General features: G+C 32.9%; 1 pseudogene; it reads left to right on the top strand.

Moving 5' to 3' along the window:
• The first annotated feature begins 7,982 nt into the window (after nucleotides 1-7,982).
• Nucleotides 7,983-11,825, top strand: LOC131182253 (E3 ubiquitin-protein ligase UPL5-like; annotated as a pseudogene).
• The last annotated feature ends 238 nt before the right edge of the window (nucleotides 11,826-12,063 follow it).

The raw sequence follows: 12,063 nt of genomic DNA, 5'->3' as shown, positions 1-12,063 counted from the left end.
AATCATTTTGTAAAAGAAATTTACTAAGCCTTTCATACCATGCTCTAGGAGCCTGCTTTAAACCATATAAGGCTTTAGTAAGTTTATAAACATGATTTGGATGCTCATGATTTTCAAAGCCTGGAGGTTGTGCAACATACACTTCCTCATCAATATAACCATTTAAAAATGCACTCTTGACATCCATTTGATAAAGCATAAAATCCTTGAAACATGCAAAAGCACACAACATCCTAATAGCTTCAATTCTAGCAACCGGAGCAAAGGTTTCATCAAAATCAATCCCTTCCTCTTGGTTGTAGCCTTGAGCCACTAGTCTAGCTTTGTTTCTAACAACATTGCCTTTTTCATCCATTTTGTTTCTAAAAACCCATTTAGTACCAATAATTGAATGGTCTTTTGGTCTAGGTACTAAATTCCAAACTTTATTTCTCTCAAATTGATTTAGTTCTTCTTGCATAGCAAGAATCCAACTTTCATCATTTTGAGCATCTTCAAAACATTTAGGTTCAATTTGTGAAACAAAAGCAACATTACCAAAATATCTTCTCAATTGTGCTCTAGTCATCATCCTCTGAGATGGATCATCAATAATGTCTTCTTGAGGATGGTTTCTATGGAATCTCCAATCTTTAGGTAAATCTTCATGTTGGGGCTCATTTACTTGTAAATCTTCCAAATTTGGCATTTCTTCATTAGTTTGATCTTCATTGGCATCATGGACATCTATTGTAGTTTCTCCTTGAGTTTCCTCATCTTTGTCATCAACTTGTTCATTTGATATTATATTCTCTTTTCCAAAACCCCGCCATTTTCATCACAAGCATTTTTTTCTTCTAATAGAAGGGTTAGTCTCATCAAACAAAACATGAATAGTTTCCTCAATAACCAAAGTTCTTCTATTGAACACTCTATAGGCTTTACTCTTTGTTGAATACCCAAGAAAGATTCCTTCATCCGAGATAGCAACAAATTTCTTTATGATATCCTGATTGTTATTTAACACATAGAACTTACAACCAAATGATTTAAAATAAGAGATATTTGGTTTACTTCCTTTCCATAGCTCATAGGGGTCTTTTCAAAATTGATCTAATCAAAACTCTAGTCAACACATAACAAGATGTATTAACAGCTTCAGCCCAAAAGTACTTTGGCAAATTATTTTCACTCAACATAGTTCTAGTCATTTCTTGCAAAGTCCTATTTTTCCTTTCTACTACCCCATTTTGTTGTGGTGTTCTAGGAGCTGAAAAATTATGATTGATTCCATATTTATCACAATATTTCTCAAACAAATGATTTTCAAATTCAGTTCCATGGTCACTTCTTATAGATGAGATGCAAAAGCCTTTTTCATTTTGAACCATTTTACCAAAAGAGGTGAATTTTTCAAAAGTTTCATCTTTGTGAGCAAGGACAAATGTCCATGTATATCTTGAATAGTCATCAACAATAACTAAAGCATATGACTTCCCACCAAGACTAGTAGGAGTTACGGGTCCGAATAAATCAAGATGAAGCAATTCTAATGGCCTAGTGGTAGACACAATATTCTTAGACTTAAAAGATGCTCTAGTATGCTTTCCTAGTGCACATGCTCTACATTGAAATTCATTTTCATACTTAATCTTAGGAAGACCATTAACAAGTTCTTTCTTAGACAGCTTTGAGAGTGTATGCATGCTTGCATGACCATCTTCTATGCCATAAATAACTAGAGTTATCAAGAGATACTAGACATGTACAATGATTTGTTTCAAAATTATTCATGTCATGCAAGTAAACATTATTTGATCTATTGGCAATGAACAATGTGTCATTATCTAAACTATTGATTGTACATAGAGAAGTAAATTTTACCTCAAAGCCTTTATCACACAGCTTGGCTTACACTTAGCAAGTTGTATTTAAAACCTTCAACAAGCGTTACATCTTCAATTCAAGGTTTGTTGCCAATTGTGCAATTTACAATTATTTTTCATTTCCCTGTGTCTCCAAATTTTACATATCATCCTTCTTTCATTGCAATTTTTGAAATCTTGTCTTTTCACTACCATGTGCTTTGAACAACCACTATCTATATACCATTTATCACTTTCCTTCATTCCTTTGCAACAAACCTGAAATTCAATCATTTAGCTTTAGGTACCCAAGCAACTTTGGGTCCTTGGGGTTAGTGACCTTAGGTAAGGTTCCCTTTGGTACCCATACCTTCTTTGTCTTAAGATGACCTTTCCTAAATGCACAAGAGCTAATCATATGACCTCTTTTATTGCAGTAATAACATGTAACATTAGGCAAGGAAGATGTAGATGCTTTAATGAAATGATTCTTATATTTGTCATAGTTCATGAAACCATCAAAACCAATTCCATATTTTTCACTCTAATTCTTTGGTTTCCAAGAAGTACATCTAGAGTTTCTTTTCCTTTTGTGAATTTTGCTAAATCATTTGTCAAAGACTCTACCTTAGTTTCAAGAACTTTATTTTTCTCAATGAGCATCTCACATGTTTCTTTTGATATTTTCAACTCTAAGTCTAATTCTTTAAACAAAGCAATTTGTCCTTTGTAAAATTCATTTTCTTTATACACATTGGACATGGCAATATTTTGTGATCTCAATGATTCAATCTCTAAATTCATTTTAGTGCACTTTTTCTTGTAATTTCTATACTCATCATATACTCTAGCAAATGCAAGTTCAAGTTCTTCTACATTAGGAGATTCATAAGAATTTACCTCATTGTCGCTTTCTTCATCTTTTTGTGAGCTCTCAACTTTCTCCTCACATGCCATCAAACAAAGAAGAGCAGCCTCTTTGTCACTTGATTCATCATTTGAAGACTCTTCACTGTTGCTCCATACTACTTTCATAGCTTTCTTGCTCCTATCTTCTTTTCCTTTCTTCTTTTTGAGCAATGGACATTTGGGCTTGATATGTCCAGTTTGTGACACTCATAACATACAATTTCTTCTTTTGAATCTTTAAAGTACTTGTCCTTAGGAGTATGCTTTTTCAAGAATTTCTTGTATTTGCTTCCTCCTTTCTTGAAAGCTCTTTTAAATTTTCTTGCAAGCACAGCCATTTCATCTTCATCATCACTTGAAACACTTGAGTTGTCACTTGAGTCAGCTTTGAATGCAACTCCTTTCTTCTTATCTTCATCTTTGTTTGATTTGAGAGCAATGCTTTTCTTCTTCTTTTGCTCATATTCAACTTCATCCTTCTTGTATACCATCTCATGTGCAATGAGAGAACCAATGAGTTCATCATAGGTGAACGTTTTGAAATCTTTGGTATCTTGATAATCGTTGTTTTTGCTTCCCAAGACTTTGGAAGTGATCTAAGAATTTTCTTCACAAGTTCAGCTTCCTCAAATTTTTTACCAAGTGCTTTGAGAAGATTTACAAGATCGGTAAACCTTGTACTCATATCTGCAATTGATTCTCCTGGCCTCATATCAAACAACTCATAATCTCGAATCGTAAGGTTTGCTCGACTCTTTAACAACATCGTTCCTTCATAAGTCACTTCAAGCTTATCCCAAATTTGCTTAGCGATTGACATCCTCAAACACGATTGTATTCATTAAGGTCAAGTGAGCAATGCAAAATATTAATAGCTTTAGCATTTATAGAGATTTTCTTCCAATCATTGTCATCATATTCATCTTCATGTTTTGGAACTTTTGTAGTTCCAGACCATTCTTTTGAGGAACATGTGGACCATTTTTAATAATTCTCCATGCATCAATATCTACAGATTGTATGAAATTTCTCATTCTTACTTTCCAAAATGAATAATTAGTGCCATTGAAAAGCGGTGGTCTAGTGATTGAGTAGCCTTCAACTAAAGGTGCAGGTATACCGGCAGTAATACTAGATGAACGAGCCATTATGGATCACTCTAAGGTTGTAATACCTAAGCAAGAGAGTCAAGCTCGATACCAATTTGTTGTCCCAAAATAGTCCAAGAGGGGGTGAATTGACTTTAACAATTTTTCTACCCTTGCTTATAGCCTAATGAAAAATTGTGGCTTTGTTCAAATATGTGATTCTTCTATATAACGAGAAAGTAATATGTGCTTCAACAATGTGTTTCTATGTTGTAATTCAATTCTCAATCAATGTATATGGCAATCTCTAATAAAGCATTTATCAACTAATTTTCTCAAGTCTCTCAATATGTCCACAAATTTAACAACTCAATCTATTTAACCAACATTCACTATCATGTATATGAGAAAAGAAATTTAAATTGCATAAAAGTAAAGAGGTAAAGGTTAGAGAAATCAAACACAAGGATTTTATAGTGGTTCGGCTTAGCTAGCCTACATCCACTCTCTCAAAGAACCCTCTTTGAGTCTTTTCTCCACTATTTGCTCTTTTGAAGGCAAGAGACCAAAAGCCCTTTACAATTTCTCAACACCAAGCTTTTACACCAAGGTAGCTTGAAACCTCCACAAGTGCTATCACAAGCACTTACACTTCCAAGCTTCAATAGGTGCTTGTACAACCTCTCTTGAATGCAATTCAATATTTCAACACTCACTCTTACTCAATACAAATCAAACTATAAAGAAGAGATGAGTTGATTTGCCAATGGTAGCTCAAAATCTTTAAATGCTCTTGAATGAAAGCAATAAATGAAAATTCAATGTTGAGATCAAATGTAAGCTTTCATTAAATTGTAAATGAAGTAAAGAAGGTGTATTTATAGTCCCAAATTATTTTAGACCGCTTGAAACCCTTTTGGAACGTTATACACACTGCCCAAGACAAAATGGCCGTTATATTGTCCTTTGTGCGGTTGAGCACTCCGACAGCTTAGCAAACTAATAAAATTTTAGGAGCAAGCAAGAACTGTTAGCAAACTAATGTTTTTAGCAAACATATTAGCAAACCGAAAATTTTAGCAAACCGCTTAGGAAACTAAGTCAACAATGCATGTCTCAACTTGCAATGTAAAATGATTTAGACCTTTGAAAAATGTTTCAATGGTTGTGTTCAAGGTCATGATAAGAAAAGTAATCAGAAAATAAATTTTCATTTTTGAGCTCCATATGACTAAATTCTCATCCATTCTTTTTCACAAAAAGGCCTAAGACTCTAACGCTATACTTTTCATACCTTTTCTTTGAGTCTTGGCTTCCATAGTCTTTTTCTCATTTTGGATTTGTCTTGGAATGCCTTTGAGTATCTTTTCTTCTTCGATGCAACTTCAAAGGTTCTTTATGCATAAGACAAAGAATCTACACATCACTTTAAGGTTAGGTTAGATAGATTCTCTTTGAGTTTTGTTATCATCAAAATCAATGCTCATTTTGAGCTACACGGGGTCAACATTGTAGGCCCCGCATGGGTATTATAATTGTTGTTGTGGGCCTGAGGCCCAGTGTATTATTGTTGGTTCATTTTTTTACAGGAGAGTTAGGTCCAGTTATAGGAAAAATTCTGTCAAAATTTTAGCAAAACTTTAGGATTTATTTTGATTCTATGGCTTAAATTAATTATTTAATTTTGTCAGTCTTTTGATAGAGGTCAGTGTGTATATTTAGGTGATCGATGCAGGCCATCTTCTCCTTCCAGTTGGATTAGCTGTAGTACAGTGTACTCGTCTGTGAGTTGGATATTGATTATTTTTACAATTTCAATATTAATTATATATCTGGTATGCTCATATATTTTATAAATATTTAATTATGTACATAACTAATTAATATAAATATTAATTATATATCTGGCATGCTCATGTGACATATTCTTTTTTATTTTTTTTAGATGTTGCATGTGACAATGGAGTAATAAAGATAGATTACTTCCCAAGATTGATCAAAATTTGATCATGATGTTTTAGATTGTAAATCCCTTTTATTTCAGGATTCTAATTTGTTTTTATTCTGGGTAAGGCAACAAGTTTGTAAGGACTACTACAAAATAATATTTTACAGATAAATATATAGAAACCAATATAATAATTATCTATCATACTTAATTTTTTAGACAGACCTTATTTGGTTGGGAGTAAATAAGTTAGGGAATTGTAAGTTCTTGAAGTGTAAAAATGATTTCTTTAATTAAGAGTAAGCGCCCACTTTCTAAAAGCCCACTTTCTAAAAAGTAAAAGATAATTCTTTTCTTTTACTTAGATAACTTACAGAATTGATAACTTATTTCTTGAAAATAGAGTTTTCAGGAAATGGTTCATTTGAACCAAACAAGTAGTAAAATACTTTTTGTCTTTATGATATACATTTATTGTTCTAATTAATAATTCTTTTATATTTATTAAAATCTTAGTTTTAGTGACTAATATTATTAATTTATCACTAAAAATTTTCATCCAAAATTTACCTTTTTCTTTATTACAAATGTAGGGGGAGGGGGAGTATGCAGCTACCTGGAGTGGTCTCGGATCGCTAATTCAACGGCTGGATCGGCCGGAATTTAGCGGCAAAGTGGTGAAACCATCTTTCTCTCTCTGTTTCATGCGTTTCCGATGGCTATTAGCGGTAAGGCTAGTCAGAAAATACTTCTGGATTGACGGTGGGTTGATTGGCAGTGGTGGGGTAGCGGAATGGAGGTCTAGATTGCAAGAAATGGGAGAGAGAAGTTTTGGCCTTTGCATTTCTTTCTCCTAGCTACTAGCTGCTGTTCTTCACCTAAGAAGCACCATCGTATGTTGTTGGTGCCGTATGGAGTCTTGCCAGCCAGCGCAAGAATGGCAGGGAAGGAGGTAATGGGAGAGGAGGAGGAAGAAGAAGTCAACAATAACACAAAATTAAAATTAAAAAAAATAATAATATATATAAGTTTTAATACAATCAAATTCGATAATCAAAATGAAAATTTAAAATTTTAAAATAATTGCATGAAAAAATATTTAAATAAATTAATAATATTAAAATTAAAAATATTTATATTTTAAAAATTTCAGTTGTTAGGTGTTAGTCTGATTTGTGTCTATATATATATATGGAAGAAAAGTATATAGTCTTGATATAACTTAAATGACAATTAACTATAAAATTTAAATGATAATTTACTTTTCATAGTTGAAATCATATATTGCAAAAGGCTTATTTTTGGCCTTTAAAGAATGAGTTAATAGTCGTAGAAATCCTTTAAATTTTAAAAATAGATCAAATAAGTCAATTTACTATTTGAATAATAAATAAATCTTTTAACTTTTAAAAATAGGCAAAAAATAGTAAACTATAATTTGCCTCTATTAAAAATCTAGTCAAGATCGTGCACAAAAATCTTTTAGTACACAAGTGTCTTCATCATTAATACTGTATCCGATTTGTAACATCTCAAATGAATATTTACTACATCTTTGAGCAGGTTGATATGTTGATCTTTTCCAAATGATTCAAAAGTTTTTCTATGAGTTCATAATCTTGGCATATTTTCTGTAAAGAAGTTTATTGAATCATTTGGTAAATAACAATTTAGTTACTTTGATTATAGTTGTTACAACTAATTAAAATTGAACTATAATACATATAATTTAAAGTTTTGACTATAATTATGAAAATATTAAAATTTTTAATTTTTTTAATAAATTTTAATAAAAAAATTAAAATTAAATCAGACTCAAATATTTGAATAAATGTGATTTGTTATATTTTATTTGGCAGAGTAGGTGAGCAACAGTACAAAAATAAAAGCTGTTATTAGGTCAACTAAAGTTATTTTATTTAAGGCAGCTTGCGGACCAGAGACATTTTAGTTCAAAAGTCTTCCAATGTGAAAGAAAACAATGGAATCGTTGTTCTTTTCTTTGTGTTCCATTAGTAAATTAAAAATGCACATAAAAGCAACCGACAGTCGGTCGTGAGGTTTACGCTATCTCTTAATTTTAGAGTCAAAAGGGAAAAAAAAAAAAAGGTTAAAGTGAGGAGAAAAAATAATTTTATTCTCTTTTCACTGTTTAAATAAAAGGAAAAAAATAAAAGAAAAATAATTTTATAAACAATATAATCTCTATTTAAGGAACAAATATTTTCAAACTTTGTTTTGTGCCACTACTGATCCAGAGCAGATGGAAAACAGAAAATCCGATTCCATTCGATTTTCTGTCCTATTGCCGAACGGGAAAGATCTTCTACGGCGCTGTTTTGAATCTAAAACTCTAGTGAAGGCTATCCACAAGGCAATTCTATGGGACTGTAAAATTCCAGTTACGGAACAGAAATTATATTATAAGGGGGAGCAGCTACAGCGGTGGCAGACACTTGAAGACTACTCAATTCAAAACGACGATTGCCTCGAATTGAAGCTTGGATTTGATGAAACATCGGTATTTATCCAAAGGATTCACCAAATGAGTTCAAACATTTGTCGCATATGCCGAGGGGAATTTCTCTCCGAAGATACTCTTCAGGACGACTGGATGACGATTGAAGAATTGTTGGAAATTGAAACAAAGGAGGAATCGGAGAATCTTATGAGTTCGTATTCTGTCCCTGCGACTTTGGTTATGCTTTACAGCTCAGCAATTCCAGAATACAAAGCCTATGCTTCTGCTTTGATAAGGTTTTCCATGGAAAAAATATCGAATTGTCCAAATGTTTCTGTTGATAGATGTACACATTTAGCATTAGAATTTTGTGCTTCGCTTAGAACGGTATATGGTGATGCTCTGTATCAGCAATGGCGGACTACTCTAAAGCAGTTGTTGGAAAGAGGTAACCTTAGTGACCTACGCTCAATTTTCCAAATTAGATCCTGGTTTATTGAGATGGCAGATACCTTAAGCATCCTATTGAGTAAGATGCAGGAATCAAATCCAAACTCATATACAATCCCACTCATTGAGTCATTGAAATTTTGTTTTCGTGAATTCCAGGTATTTTCAGGCGTATTACGTAATGCAATTTGTGGTATAGATAATGCCAAAGAGGAGGATAAGTCTATAGTTGATTCGTTGTCAACACAAATTAAAGGTGAATTTAGTTACCTGTTGAATAAAATGGAGAATAATCTTAGACTTATACCAGAGACAGCAAGAATATTCGAAACAAGTGGTTGGTTGCATTCTGTTTCGATTGTGTATCTGGACATTTTGAAAGAGCTAAACAGCATTTCTCAACTTTGGGAGAATGAACAAAAGCAATTTCAGCATGTATTAATGAACCAGCAGATTTCACTACAGATGATACTTTAAATAACTTCTAGGAAAGATGATTATCATTGGCTTCTTAAGCACAATGATGTGATTGATTCGAAATCCAGGATGCATTTAGTTACGATGATGATGATCCCTGAGGAAAAATTACTCGATGCTGAGTTCTACAAGCCACTCATTCACTGGTCTAGATTTCTAGACGAAGAGTTGTATGAGTCATTGAAAAATAACAATATTACCAGTCCTAAAAAATTGCAGGATTGGTTATACAAGTTATGCCAAGCTATATTCAAACCGCAAAATCTCCTCTTTCTGGCGTGCTCAAATGATCCTATGAAGTTCTATCCTAATCCCGGTAAGATCGTATCTTTTGATCCTTGCTATGAATAGCATCCACAATTGTTACTTGTCCTGCTTTTTTCCTTGAGAAATGATTGATGTAAGCTTTTTGTAACAAATTTATCATATATTTAATTTATAAGATACTATTATTAAATATACAATTCAAAACCTCATAGTGCTAAGACAGCAGCTCGCTGGTGGATATTCATATTATTAAATATTGCAATATATACTTTGATTACTGATTCATTAGTGTAATGAAGAATTAGGCCCTTAGTGTAGTGTAAGGAAATATTTATGCTAGGGTGTGTACATTAGGTGTGTCCGAGTGAGGTCCTAAGTATTGAAGTTTTGCATAGGGTAATTAAAATTTCATAGTTGAGTTGTGTAGAAATGTGTTTCTGGGTTTAATTTAAAAGTACCGTTGGATTCTGTCCTGTTCATATGATCAAATCATAATTAAGTTTGTGATAATTTACTATCATTTCAGAAACTACCTTGCCCTGCTGTTAAGGATAGATTCTTTTTTCACTTTGATATATATGCAGAATTGAAGTTAGAACCATTACACTTCGACTGTTTTGAATTTTCTGGTAAGGTGATTGCATTGGCATTGATGCATGAAGTACAAGTAGGTGTTGCCTTTCATCGTGTGTTTCTTTTGCAACTGGCTGGAAAGAATATTTCTGAGATGATGTAAAAGATGCATATCCATCTTTTTACAATAACAAGGCTAAGGAACGTTTTGCTGATCATCAAATTCGAGATGACTTCATCAAGTATATCTCTGAACAAATATATTTTTTCCGAAAAGGCTTTGACAGTGTTTTTGGAAAATCAATCATCGAACTGTTAACTTATTGGGGAATAGATCTTGATGATATTAACCTGGTGCTAAAAGGAGACTTAAATCTTGGATTTAATTCTTGTGAGAGAACGCATGTGAATCATGGCAACAATGAAAGTGAACCTCTGATGTCCCAGTTCCTGAAGGTATGTGCTTACAGAATTTCCATTGTGTTACTAAAGCATAACTATTTTTTCCTATACGTTTTCAATACTTATCAAAGCTCTGAAAATTGATTTCAAAATTTTATTACATGAGTTGCTTTAGTAGGGGAATCTTCTTTGGAAATAAAGAACTTGTTTTCTCATCTTTCTACAGCAATTATAGGCTTTTGGACTTTTCTTTAGGACCTTTCAGCAATTTCATGGTTTTATTATAAATGTTGCAAATGTTTTAAAAGAAATGTTCCGGGATATCAAGTTTCATTAGCATAACCATGATTATTACTGCAATTTCTATCAAATTTTAATAGAGATAGTTTGTTGAAATTTGGCAGATTAATAGACAAAGACTGAAGATTACGAAGTCAAAGTGGCAAAAGGATGGTAAGAAGCTGGGAAGAGGGGGTTTCGGAGATGTGTACAAGGGTTATGCTGCTGGTGGTTTCTTTTTTGCCGTAAAGGTAATAAAAATTAAAAATAAAGGAGAAATTGACAAAATTAACCAAGAGGTTAATTTATTGTGTCAATTCAGTCATCCAAATATTGTTAAATATTATGGCACTGAAGAGGAGGAGTCAACGGTCAATATTTTTCTTGAGCTTATAAGTACAGGCTCCTCCGACAAGTATATAAATGTTTTAAACTGAAAGATTCCCAAGTGTCCCACTACAGCAAACAGATACTGGAAGGTTTGAAGTATCTTCATGAGCGAAAGGTAGTCCACAGAGACATTAACTGTGCAAATATATTGGTGGATGAGAAAGGATGTGTGAAAATTACGGATTTTGGATTGGCAAGAGTGGCTGAATTAAATAGTCTTATGAAGTCTCGGCATGGGACAATAAATTGATGGCCCTGGAGGTTATAAAACAGGACAAAGAGTATGGATTTAAAGCTGATATTTGGAGCTTTGGCTGCACCGTCTTGGAGATGTTAATCAGGAATATTCCATACTCTCATTTGAAAAATTTGAATGCAAATCTAGAATTGGAAGTTCAAAAAGGGTCAATTATAGATCATCTTCCTAATTATTCTTTGTCAGAGAATGCACTAGATTTTATCAAGCAGTGTCTGAAACGCAATCCAAATAAGCGTCAAACTGCTGATGAGCTTTTGAAGCATCCGTTTGTGAACGATTCTGGCTTTTAGTTTTTGTCAAATTTCAATCAACTCGCTAAAATTTCTTCTTCAGCTTGAATTGTGTAAACAAACGTTTGAGTGTTTATGAGCATTTCTTCATGTTGCTTCCCTTTTTGTTTTTTTTTTTCGAAAAAAATGCTAGCAGAGCTTGGTTATGAACTTGCAGAGAATCAAATCATTTTGTAACATCATGTTTATAGGTTGGTGTATGCTGTGTTTGTATAGAACTGTTGGTCATTCTTTGTTGTGTTTGTAATTGTAAGGGGTTTTTTCATTAACTGGTGGTTATAGTTCTAGGTGGCTGCAAGGGGTTAGGGCCTGGTGGCTCTGTTTTTCCCCTTACCTATTTCTTCCTTCTGAGTAAATCTTTTGCATATAAAAAATAATTAAAAAAAAAAGGTTCTGAACTGTATTTGGGCATTGGCTTTTCCCCGG

This window comes from Hevea brasiliensis, chromosome 8 (genome assembly GCF_030052815.1).
Source record: "Hevea brasiliensis isolate MT/VB/25A 57/8 chromosome 8, ASM3005281v1, whole genome shotgun sequence".
NCBI classification, from domain to species: Eukaryota; Viridiplantae; Streptophyta; class Magnoliopsida; order Malpighiales; family Euphorbiaceae; genus Hevea; species Hevea brasiliensis.
The sequence above is the reverse complement of the archived record's forward strand: the minus strand, read 5'-3'. Positions and strand labels throughout refer to the sequence as shown.